The sequence below is a fragment of the Mytilus californianus genome, unplaced genomic scaffold (assembly GCF_021869535.1).
Source record: "Mytilus californianus isolate M0D057914Y unplaced genomic scaffold, xbMytCali1.0.p SCAF_9, whole genome shotgun sequence".
NCBI classification, from domain to species: Eukaryota; Metazoa; Mollusca; class Bivalvia; order Mytilida; family Mytilidae; genus Mytilus; species Mytilus californianus.
In genome coordinates, this window is record NW_026262745.1 from 64,553,095 (window position 1) to 64,564,620 (window position 11,526).

Here is an 11,526-nt window from a genome sequence, read left to right on the forward strand (position 1 = left end):
TCGACCTCATTTCATGGATCAGTGGTTAATTTTTCGTTGCCAAGTCCATATCTCAGATACTGGTGTATGTAATGATTGTAAGGTGTACATGTCCAACTTGCAGGTGTCATTTGACCTTGACTTCATTTTCATGGTTCATTGCTCAATGTTAAGTTTTTGTGTTTTGGTCTGTTTTTCTCATACTGTATGCAAAAGATCAACTAAATTTGGTGTATGGAAATATTTTACGATGTACATGTCAGTCTGTAAATATAAGAAGATGTGGTATGAGTGCCAATGAGACAACTCTCCATCCAAGTAAAAATTTGTAAAAGTAAACCATTATAGGTCAAAGTACGCCATTCAACACGGAACCTTGGCTCACACCGAACAGCAAGCTATAAAGGGCCCAAAACATGACTGGTGTAAAACCATTCAAACAGGAAAACAAACGGTCTTATCTATATAAAAACGAGAAACGAGAAACACTTATGAACCACACCAACAAACGACAACCACTGGACATCAGGTTCTTGACTTAGGACAGGTGCAAACAAATGCAGAGGGTTTAAACGTTTAAATAGGCGCCAACCTGCACCCTAACCTGAAACAATAGTGTAACATCAGAACATAGAAAAACACACTATAAAATATCAATTGAAATGGCTTAACTCAATCAAAAGACATATAAACAAAAACAAGTGAACATGCACTGAACGAATAAATTTGATCTATGACACAAAGTAAATTACAAAATTAATAAAAAAAAGGGGGTTATATTAGATGTAAAACAATATCAGAAAGACAACAATAACCTTAGACAAAATGCCGCCAAATAAAAAAAAAAAGGTACACAGGTAAATAAAAATAACGTTGTTGTAAGGTATACATGGAGTACGGAAGGTTTAATTTGACCTTGACCTCATTTTCACGGTTCATTGCTCAATATTAAGTTTTTGTGTTTTGGTCTGTTTTTTCTAATACTGTATGCGATAGGTCAAATATATTTGGTGTATGGAAATATTTTACGATGTGCATGTCAGTCTGGCAGGTTTTATTTGACCTTGACCTCATTTTCACGGTTCATTGCTCAATGGTAAATTTTTTGTGTTTTGCCTTTTGATCTATTTTTCTTATACTGTTTGCAATAGGTCAATTATATTTGGTGTATGGAAATATTTTACGATGTACATGTCAGTTTGCCTGGTTTTATTTGACCTTGGCCTCATTTTCATGGTTCATTGCTCAATGTTCAGTTTTCCTGGTTAACTTTGTTTCTTAGATACTATAAGCAATATGTCAACTATATTTGATGCATGGAATGATTTTAAGGTGTACATGTCTGTCTGGCAGGGTTCATCTGACCTTGACCTCATTTTCATGGTTCATTGGTCAAAATAAAATTTTCATGGTTTGGTCTTTTTCTTTTATACTATAAGCAATAGGTCATCTATATTCGGTGTATGGAATGATTGTATTAAAAGTGTACATGTATTTCCTGCTTGGTTTATCTGACCTTGACCTCATTTTCTTGGATCGTAAATGTTAATGTGATACTTGTAGTAAAACTTTATATTACGACTATCAACATAAAATCAATGGTCAGTATAGGAGGAGAGACATTTCAGCGTGTGCACTATTGTTGAAAGAGTTCCTAAAAGTTTTGAAACCAGATATCTTTCACTACAACTTGGTTTCCGGAAAATTACTCCTGAAACTTGATTTTTTACTCAATTCTGAACATGTAGTTAATATGGAAATAGTCCGGTGGGTACATTTTACTATTTATAGATCATTTTAGTAAGCTACTGTCACAAATGCATATATATATACTTATCGTGGATACACTATACTTTCAGGCAACAGTTCTGTAGTTCACCGATGTTCAAATCTTATGAATTGAGTATGAAGTAAAGTAAAATTGAAGGAATCGCATGAACTCAAAAAAGAGCGAGACCGATGCGTCGACGTGATAAGAGTCTACTACTTTGCATGTATGAACCCCATGCTTATCCACACTAACATGACTAAGTCAAAATGTCACAATCGATAAAATTAACGATCGGACGACTAAAATGGTATCTAAAGATCCAAAACCACGAAAACATGTGGCTTGTGAGTTTCAGACGGAAAACGAATTGTTACTATCGACATACTTCATTAAAAGCACTTGAAAGTCTTTAAACTGAAAGACTGCTTCCAATTCTATTAAGAATTGAATGCTTCTTTTTGTAACTTCATTGGGGTGTAAAAGCGTTGACCGAAGTACATTTTGTGCTTCATTCTAAAAATGTGCGCACGGTCAACGCTTTTACAACCCTATGAAGTTACAAAAAGAAGCATTCAATACTTATAATTACATTTTTTAGCTAGGATCATGAAAACACGATTTTTATCAAGTTTTTATTTAATTTACCGGTGCACTTTATTGTGGGACCTCGTGTCATCATGAGTGATAAATTTCATTGTGTAATGAAGTTGATTAAGGAATAACGCGAGATTGCAGTTAGCCAATCAGAATAACGTATTATAATAAAACATACATCTAATATAATTATTCAGAAATATCTTATATCAAAACTGATAAAATATAGATTTTGTACAACCGAAATACTTTTCTTGATTTACCTTAATCATAAACGTTCAAAAATGACCAAAAGGGACTCAAAAGAATAGCATAACGCGAGATTGCAGTTAGCCAATCAGAATAACGTATTATAATAAAACATACATCTAATATAATTATTCAGAAATATCTTATATCAAAACTGATAAAATATAGATTTTGTACAACCGAAATACTTTTCTTGATTTACCTTAATCATAAACGTTCAAAAATGACCAAAAGGGACTCAAAAGAATAGCAAAATCTTCTTAAATTAAACATTGCCTGACGGAGTTTGAAACGTAGTTTCTTAATAAAGTTTCACAGAGTACAGAAAGTATCATATATAAGTCAACATAACCTGTATATTCAACTTGAATTGAGGAGTAAACGTTAAAAAGTCAATGATTTCGATCGCATTCAATACTTATTTTTCATTACTATTATCATTAAAAAAAATAACGTAATTTATGTTTATACAGGTTCCTGTAACTTGCGACTTAACTTATCTTGGTTCAAGGTAAGTACATATTATAAGTTGGATGAACCTAATTCTCGTTCAAGGTATTTACATATCATATGTTGCAATTGTGTATTCTGAAAAAAAGAACAATATAATATAGAATTAATTACATTGCTCAAACAAGGGTGGTTCTAACGAGTTTTCATACTTTTGATTTCCGATAACTTTTACAAAGAACGGCCATGAAAACATACAGATAAGTAAACACCATTAGTTCGAACCAATAGAGGAAGAAAGGTCTGTCTGTACTTTTAAGAAAGATCATTTCTGCAATTCATACAAGTAGCATTTTTACTTACAACGAATCTCTTGTTTTGTTAAACTAATATAAATAAGATAAAAGTAATTAAAAATAGGAAAAAAATAATTTTAAATTACTGTTCATGAGATATAAGCATTTTAAAAATCAGAATTTACATGTGAACGAAATATTTGGGATTCGAAGAAATGAATGTTAAATTCTTAATTGGTATGAATATATTTGATGTAGGAAAAACTCTTAAAGTGTACGTTAGATGCCAAAAAAAAAAAGGTGGCGATGATAACATAGAGACGATCATATTTGAATGAATTGGAAGCAATCTAAATTAAAAGAAAACATAACCTTATATTTTAAATGGGAGCAGCCTATCTTTAAATAAAAACAGACGTTTGTAGGACTCGGAGGTACGATGGAGAGGATGCAGTGCGATGGTCACGCTGAAGTGCGATGGTCTTCGCTGAAATGTGAAAGCCTTTTAGTTGATCGGTGTTGGTCTTTATAACACGTGATGTTATGAAAAGATTGTTTTATTAGTCAGTATATGAATTTTCATTCATTATTGACAATAAAATATATATGGCATTTCGGTATCGATGATATGTTGAAATATGTATTCGGTCATTAACACCTTGCAATAAAATTGAGAAAGGAAACGAGAATGTGTCAAAGAGACAACAACCAGACCAAAGAGCAGAAAACAGCCCAAGGCCACCAATGGGTCTTCAACGCAGCGAGAAAATCCCGCACTCGTAGGCGGGCTTTAGCTGGCCCCTAAACAAAAGTGTGTACTAGATCAGAGAAAATGGACGTCACACTAAACTCCGAAACATATGAATGAACCAAAATGTCAAAAATAAAAGAAAACATACAAGAATAACAAAGGCCAGAGGTTACTGACTTGGGACAGGTGCAAAAATGTGGCGCCTTTTTACCATACAAATTATGATGATGTTATTATCGTATACTGTTCCAATATCATCTGTTGGTACTCTTGTAATATTACAGTTTCCTATATACCTTTAATGTAAATCTCTTTGAACGGTGTTTGCAATATTTGAAATCCAAGAATTAATTCCTATTATGCATGTCCTTGGTTACTGTATCATTCTAAATGAGAGTTCGTTCTATTTAACGTTAATTCATAATCTCGACTATATATTTAATAAAATGCTTCGCTGAGCGCAGCTGGATACGACCGCAGAGGTCCAACCCTGAACAGTTGGGGCAAAAATGGACACAATATTCGCGCTTGATACCGGTCTGAATTTGGATTGTAATTAAATATTTGACACATAATAGGTTTCTGACACCGAATAACTGTAGTCAAAGAACTAAGAATTGGTTATATGATTTGAATTTATATTCATTTTTTTGCTTTTGTGCAATACACTATGCTGTTGCGAAATTGACCCCCCCCCAAAAAAAAAATTACCCCCCTTTTATTTTGCTTTTGTGAAATACACTATACTGTTGCGTATTGACCCCCCCTCCCCCCACATTAAAAAAGAGTTACCCCCCCCCACCTTTTTTTGCAAAAAGAAATAATATTTGAAGACATTTTCTTTTTAATTTCTGAAATCTGAAATGAAAAAAAAATTTCTTTTTTACCCCCCTCCCCCCTATTTTTTTTCACCCCCCCCCCCTCTTTTCCATAAAAAAATCTTTCCCTCAAGATATGGTCATAATCTCAATTCAAATTTCCAATGAAGTTTGCAACCATAATTACCAATTTAAATACATCATAAAAGTCTTGAAATAGATAAAAAATCCCCCCCCCCCCAATTTTTTTGAACCCCCTTATGATTCATCACCCCAAACTCAATCCCAGCCTTCCCTTTGTGGTATGGTACCTTGCAGTACAATTTCAAAGAGATCCATACACTTGAACACAAGTTATTTTCTGGAAACTAGAAAAATGCTTGTTTTTTTACCCCTTTTAAGCCCCAAATACCTAAACCTTTAGGGCAATTACCCCCAAACTCAAACCCAGCTTTTCCTTTTTGATATGGAACCTTGTAGTACAATTTCATAAAGATCCATACACTTACACACAAGTTATTGTCCTGAAACTACAAAAATGCTTGTTTTTTGCCCCTTTTTGGCCCCTAATTCCTAAAATTTTGAGGCAATTACCCCCAAAATCAATCCCAGCATTCCCTTTGTGATATGGAACCTTGTGGTACAATGTCAGAGAGATCCATACTCCAACACACAAGTTATTGTCTTGAAGTTACAAAAATGCATACTTTTGGCCCCTTTTTGGCCCCTAATTCCTTAACTGTTAGTACCATAACCTCCAAAATCAATCCCAACCTTCCTTTTGTGGTAGTGAACCTTACGGTAAAATTTCATAGAGATCCATTTACTTAAACTAAAGTTATTGTGCGAAAACCAATGTGTCTTCGGACGACGACGACGACGACACCAACGTCATACCAATATACGACCGCAAAAATTTTTTGCGGTCGTATAAAAACCCGAAAAGCTGCTTCTAACAAACAAACAAATCATCATGTGAACAAGAAAATAATTAAATATATAGTTTATTTAATCCATCGAACATCAACGTTACCACCATCGTAATTCGGCATAGCTACCAACAAGATAGCATCACAATATCATCGCCGCACTTCGGCGTGATCAAAAATGCACTTCCGCGTCAAACCATAGCACTTCAGCGTGACCATTGCGATTCAGAATACCCATCGCGGTTCAAAGTCCTACATATTTACCCACAGTTCAAAGAAATTGAAAGAGGTAAATGCTTTTTGCGTATGATCAACAAATAACGGTGATGTACAAAGCTATTTTTGGACTTTTCACACATTGCTTATATAAGTTTTTGGCTACTCATCATAGCAAAAGGCTGACTTAAACTCATTTTAACTAAGTTCAAGTTGAAACGATTGCAGTTTTCTTTTTCATTTTAGTAAGAAACTAATGATTTAAATGAAATGTACTTTTTTTTTTGTATTTTCGATGTTGCTTGTTAGCTGTGCATTGTTAATATATGTTACATGTTGGCGTTGTATTTTTGTTTTGTTCCAAATGGTGAAGTTGAACTCATCACTTAGTAAATTTTACGGACGCCGTTGGTTGACCGTTATGGAATATCCGTTTCACAGATGATATCGGATATGTTCCTTATGTCGTAACTACAATCCCGTTCCCTTTTCACGAATGTGATCTACCGAATTAGACTATTTACCCCTATTTGTGACATTTTTACCTATTGTTTTGTTTGTTTTGTTCACACATCGTTGTCAATATAATGGAATTTGATGCGACTGTCATACAAGTGAGAGGTTTAACTAGCTTTAAAACCAGGTTCAATCCACCATTTTCTACATAAGAAAATGTCTGTACCAAGTCAGGAATATAACAGTTTTTATCCATTCGTTTGATGTGTTTGAACTTTTGATTTTGCCATTTGATTGGGGACTTTCCTTTTTGAATTTTCCTTAGAGTTCAGTATTTTTGTGATTTTACTTTTTAATGTATATTCCTTGTTAGTCGGTATACTGTTAATGGATGTTCCTTATTTGTTTGCATTGCACTTTAAATGATTTGTTGGTCTGTATACTGTTAATGATTATTTGTTGATTGCAGTGTACTGTTAATGAATGTCCCTTGTTGGTCGGTATACTGTTAATGATTGTTTGTTGATTGCAGTGTACTGTTAATGAATGTCCCTTGTTGGTCGGTATACTGTTAATGAATGTTTGTTGATTGCAGTGTACTGTTAATGAATGTCCCTTGTTGGTCGGTATACTGTTAATGAATGTTTGTTGATTGTAGTGTACTGTTAATGAATGTCCCTTGTTGGTTGGTATATTGTGAATGAATATTCCTTGATTGTAGTGTACTGTTAATGAATGTCCCTTGTTGGTTGGTATATTGTGAATGAATATTCCTTGATTGTAGTGTACTGTTAATGAATGTTCCTTGTTGGTTGGTATATTGTGAATGAATATTCCTTGATTGCAGTGTACTGTTAATGAATGTTCCTTGTTGGTTGGTATATATAATATTGTGAATGAATATTCCTTGATTGTAGTGTACTGTTAATGAATTTCCTTTGTTGGTCATATACTGTTAATGAATGTTCCTACTGGTTGGTATATATAATATTGTGAATGAATATTCCTTGATTGTAGTGTACTGTTAATGAATTTCCTTTGTTGGTCATATACTGTTAATGAATGTTCCTTGTTGGTTGGTATATATAATATTGTGAATGAATATTCCTTGATTGCAGTGTACTGGTAATGAATGTTCCTTGTTGGTTGGTATATTGTGAATGAATATTCCTTGATTGCAGTGTACTGTTAATGAATGTCCCTTGTTGGTCGGTATACTGTTAATGAATGTTTCTTGATTGCAGTGTACTGTTAATGAATGTTTCTTGTTGGTTGGTATATATTGTGAATGAATATTCCTTGATTCTAGTGTACTGTTAATGAATGTCCCTTGTTGGTCGGTATACTGTTAATGAATGTTTCTTGATTGCAGTGTACTGTTAATGAATGTTCCTTGTTGGTTGGTATATTGTGAATGAATATTCCTTGATTGCTTGATTGTCATGATTGTAGTGTACTGTTAATGAATATTCCTTGTTGGTTGCCATACTGCTAATGAATATGCCTTGATTTCAGAGTACTGTTAATGAATGTTCCTTGTTGGCTCCGAAGTTCCTAATTTCTCTCTTTATCCTTTCCCCAAACACTACTCGTCATTTATCTTTCCTATGTAAGTTTTCTAAATTTTTCGGACTTTTCCTCATTTTTTTTTGCATTCTTCCAATTAAACATTCTTGTATAAAGGACAAGGTACGATAAGGCCTGTTTTTGGCCCCCCTATTTTCTCATTTTTCAAATTCTGTTTTGGAAATCTACTTATTGTGTTAAAATATTCCCTGAGGTTTGAAGTTTGTTTGGATGAACTTCAAAACCACTAATTTTAGCAACTGGGTGAGGTGATGGGGGTACACTTTCTGCTATTATGCAAATATTGTAATTATTATTCACTTTGCAGGTGTTTTGTACAACGAATTTTTAGATTTTTAGTGCCTGCGCCAACGTGACCCAGGAACTTTTTTATTCCAATGTCATGAGAACTGTTTTTTCTGTCTAAATGGCCATAATATTCTCCGGGTCACGTAGGCGCACGCTATTAAATTTTAAGAAACAATGGCCAAAAATTGTAATTTTTCCTTCTTTTGGCGTTTTTGATGCCCTTTTACCCCCCTCACCTCACCCATTTTCTAAAATTAATGGTTCTGAAGTTCATCCAAACAAACTTCAAACCTAAGTAAATATTTTAACGTGATAAGTAGCTTTCCAAAACAAAATTTAAAAAATGAGAAAATAGGGGGGCCAAAAACGGGCCTTATCGTACCTTGTCCTTTTCTATTAACATGTATTTTCAAAATTTATCTAATAACATTTGTATTCTGTTGAATCAAAGTGTTACCTTGGAATTCATAAACAAACGATTTTCTATTCCTCTTGTTTACTTTGGCGTTAAAATTATCAAACATCGCCTTCGATCTGTTCATTTTTGTTTAAATAATAAAGATATAGTCCTAAAGATTTTGCAATTGATTTCGAGTATAATATTTGTTGACTTTGTAATCACATTTAAAAGACCATCCTTCGTCTTAGAAAATCTATTTCCTTTTTTGATATTCAAACTCTAATCATGATCATTAACAAGCAGGTGCAGACCAAAAGTTTTAATAGCAGGATTCGTCTATACGAACATCTTTTAATAGTAACTATCTCTTTGAAAATTTCATGTGGGCTAACAGAAATTAAGTGTGGAAAATTTTCGGTTGTCAAAAACACTGGTTTTATTGAAAATTCATCAGTGTTCAATATTACTAAAACTGTATCTGCTTTCCGGTGTGCTCGATTACTTGTTGAAAGTGGTCTCTGTGTATCTTTCTATGATTCAATAAAATCAGAGTGCTATATTGATACTTCTGGCTGCTGTAACCCGCCGGGAAAGCAATCGAGCGGATCTGTCAGACTGACACAATATCCAGTACAGTTTTGTACGTATAACATTTTTTTTTTGTGTTGCTAATGCAGGCGACATTATTTTACCTGCAAACAATCAATAAAGTAATTTTAAGTTTTCCTTCGAAACACTTTTAATTGATCTTCATATAGATATAAAATGTTCATATTAAGATGCAATTTAAATTTCAAAGATTTTGTCAATTAATGTTTTCATTTGTTATGAGAATGGACTAAATTGGTCAATAGACATTTTTTCATATATAGATCTTGTTACTGTCAATTTTTCTCAATTTCATCGTTGCGTCAGAATTTTTGTAAAAGATATTTAAAAACTGTACTTTATGTTTTGTCGTTGTTCGGTCACTTGTTAATGTCAAGGGAAAATCTCAGACCGAAGCATATTTTGTAGATATGAAATTTTGCCTCAAACACTTAAATGTTTGGAGGCCAAAAAAATTTAAAAACAAAGGTGTCCTTTCTTAAGGTTGATAAAAAAAGGAAAATCAAGAATATATCAATGTTGAAACTTAGAATATATTAGAAGTGTAATTCAAGCCAATTAACAAATAAGTTTTCAGATTATGTTAAACTTTGTACATTATTATTTGCTTTAAAAATTCTTTAATATGAATTAGGAATAAATATAATTATGTATATTAAACAAAAAAGCTTTTTCCATAAGTAAAAAAAAAAAATAACACTTTTTAACTTTTGGCAAAAATTGTAAAATTACAAAAACGCATTATTGTCAGATGAGGGTTTTTTCTTAACGATTGAACTGGTGTTAACTATTTTTTATATATTATTACGTCATTCCTCTATTTACGTCATGAGTTACAATGAAATTACACCAAGTCATTTAGATTCTGAAACTGCGAATTCGAAAGATGCAAACTCGTAAACGCAAAAACCCGAAACAATTTTTTTTTTTTATTTTGCGAAATTTACCTAACTAGATATAAATGGCGAAAACGCAAAATTGTAAAAATGCGAAATGACTCAATCCGACCATTATTTTCTTTTATGGCGCATTTCACTTATTAGATTCCTGTCGGAGTTCGATGCTCTTGATGAGGGGTCCATAGCCGACTAAATGCACAGTTGTAATTTAAACCTAAATAAACATATATCACGGGCTAGTGGCCTTAAAAAAACATTAGACTCATGGTTAACCCACTTATTCAGAATTCGCCGTTTCAGATCTTAACGGATATTCTGTTATTTCACTTTTTGTAAACTAAGGAGATAAAAAAAAAGTTACTCAGTTGAATGTGAGGCGTTTTTATAATTAAGACCTTGTTACTAACTTTTCATACAGTTGATATCACCCATTCATTACATTCTGAACAGAGAAGGCAAAAGATACCAAGGATACATTCAAAATTCGTAAGTCGAAGAAAACCGGGCAACGCCGTGACAAAAATCGTAAAACGACGAAAAGACGAGCAATATAAAAATAAGAAGATGTGGTATGATTGCCAATGAGACAACTCTCTACAAGAGACCAAATGACACAGAAATTAACAACTATAGGTCACCGTACGGCCTTCAAAAATGAGCAAAGCCCATACCGCATAATCAGATATGAAAGGCCCCGAAGTCTATAAAACACTATAAAGAAAACGTAAGACTGCTGGAATGTTGAATTACCCTACGTGAATTGCTATACACTTGTGTTTGTACTTTTTTTCCAAATATCCATATCAGATTAATTACTCGATTTTAAGAAATCTATAATTAATAAATCCGTAATATTTATACTAATAGCCATAGTGCTGTTTTTATACCGAGCAGTCATTTGATAAAAAGTTTATGGACAAAAACAAAGCAAAGCTTTTGTCTATAAGTTTTTTTTAGGGGAGATGATCAAACGGTCCATAAACTGTCATAACGCCCGATATTTGAAATACTTGTACTAGGAGCACGTAATATTCATACTTATAGCCATAGTGCTGTTTTTATACCGAGCAGTCATTTGATAAAAAGTTTATGGACAAAAGCAAAGCTCTTGTCTATAATTTTTTTTAGGGGAGATGATCAAACGGTCCATAAACTGTCATAACGCCCGATATTTGAAATACTTGTACTAGGAGCACAATATATTGCACACGAATTATTCATCAAGAAAATGAAC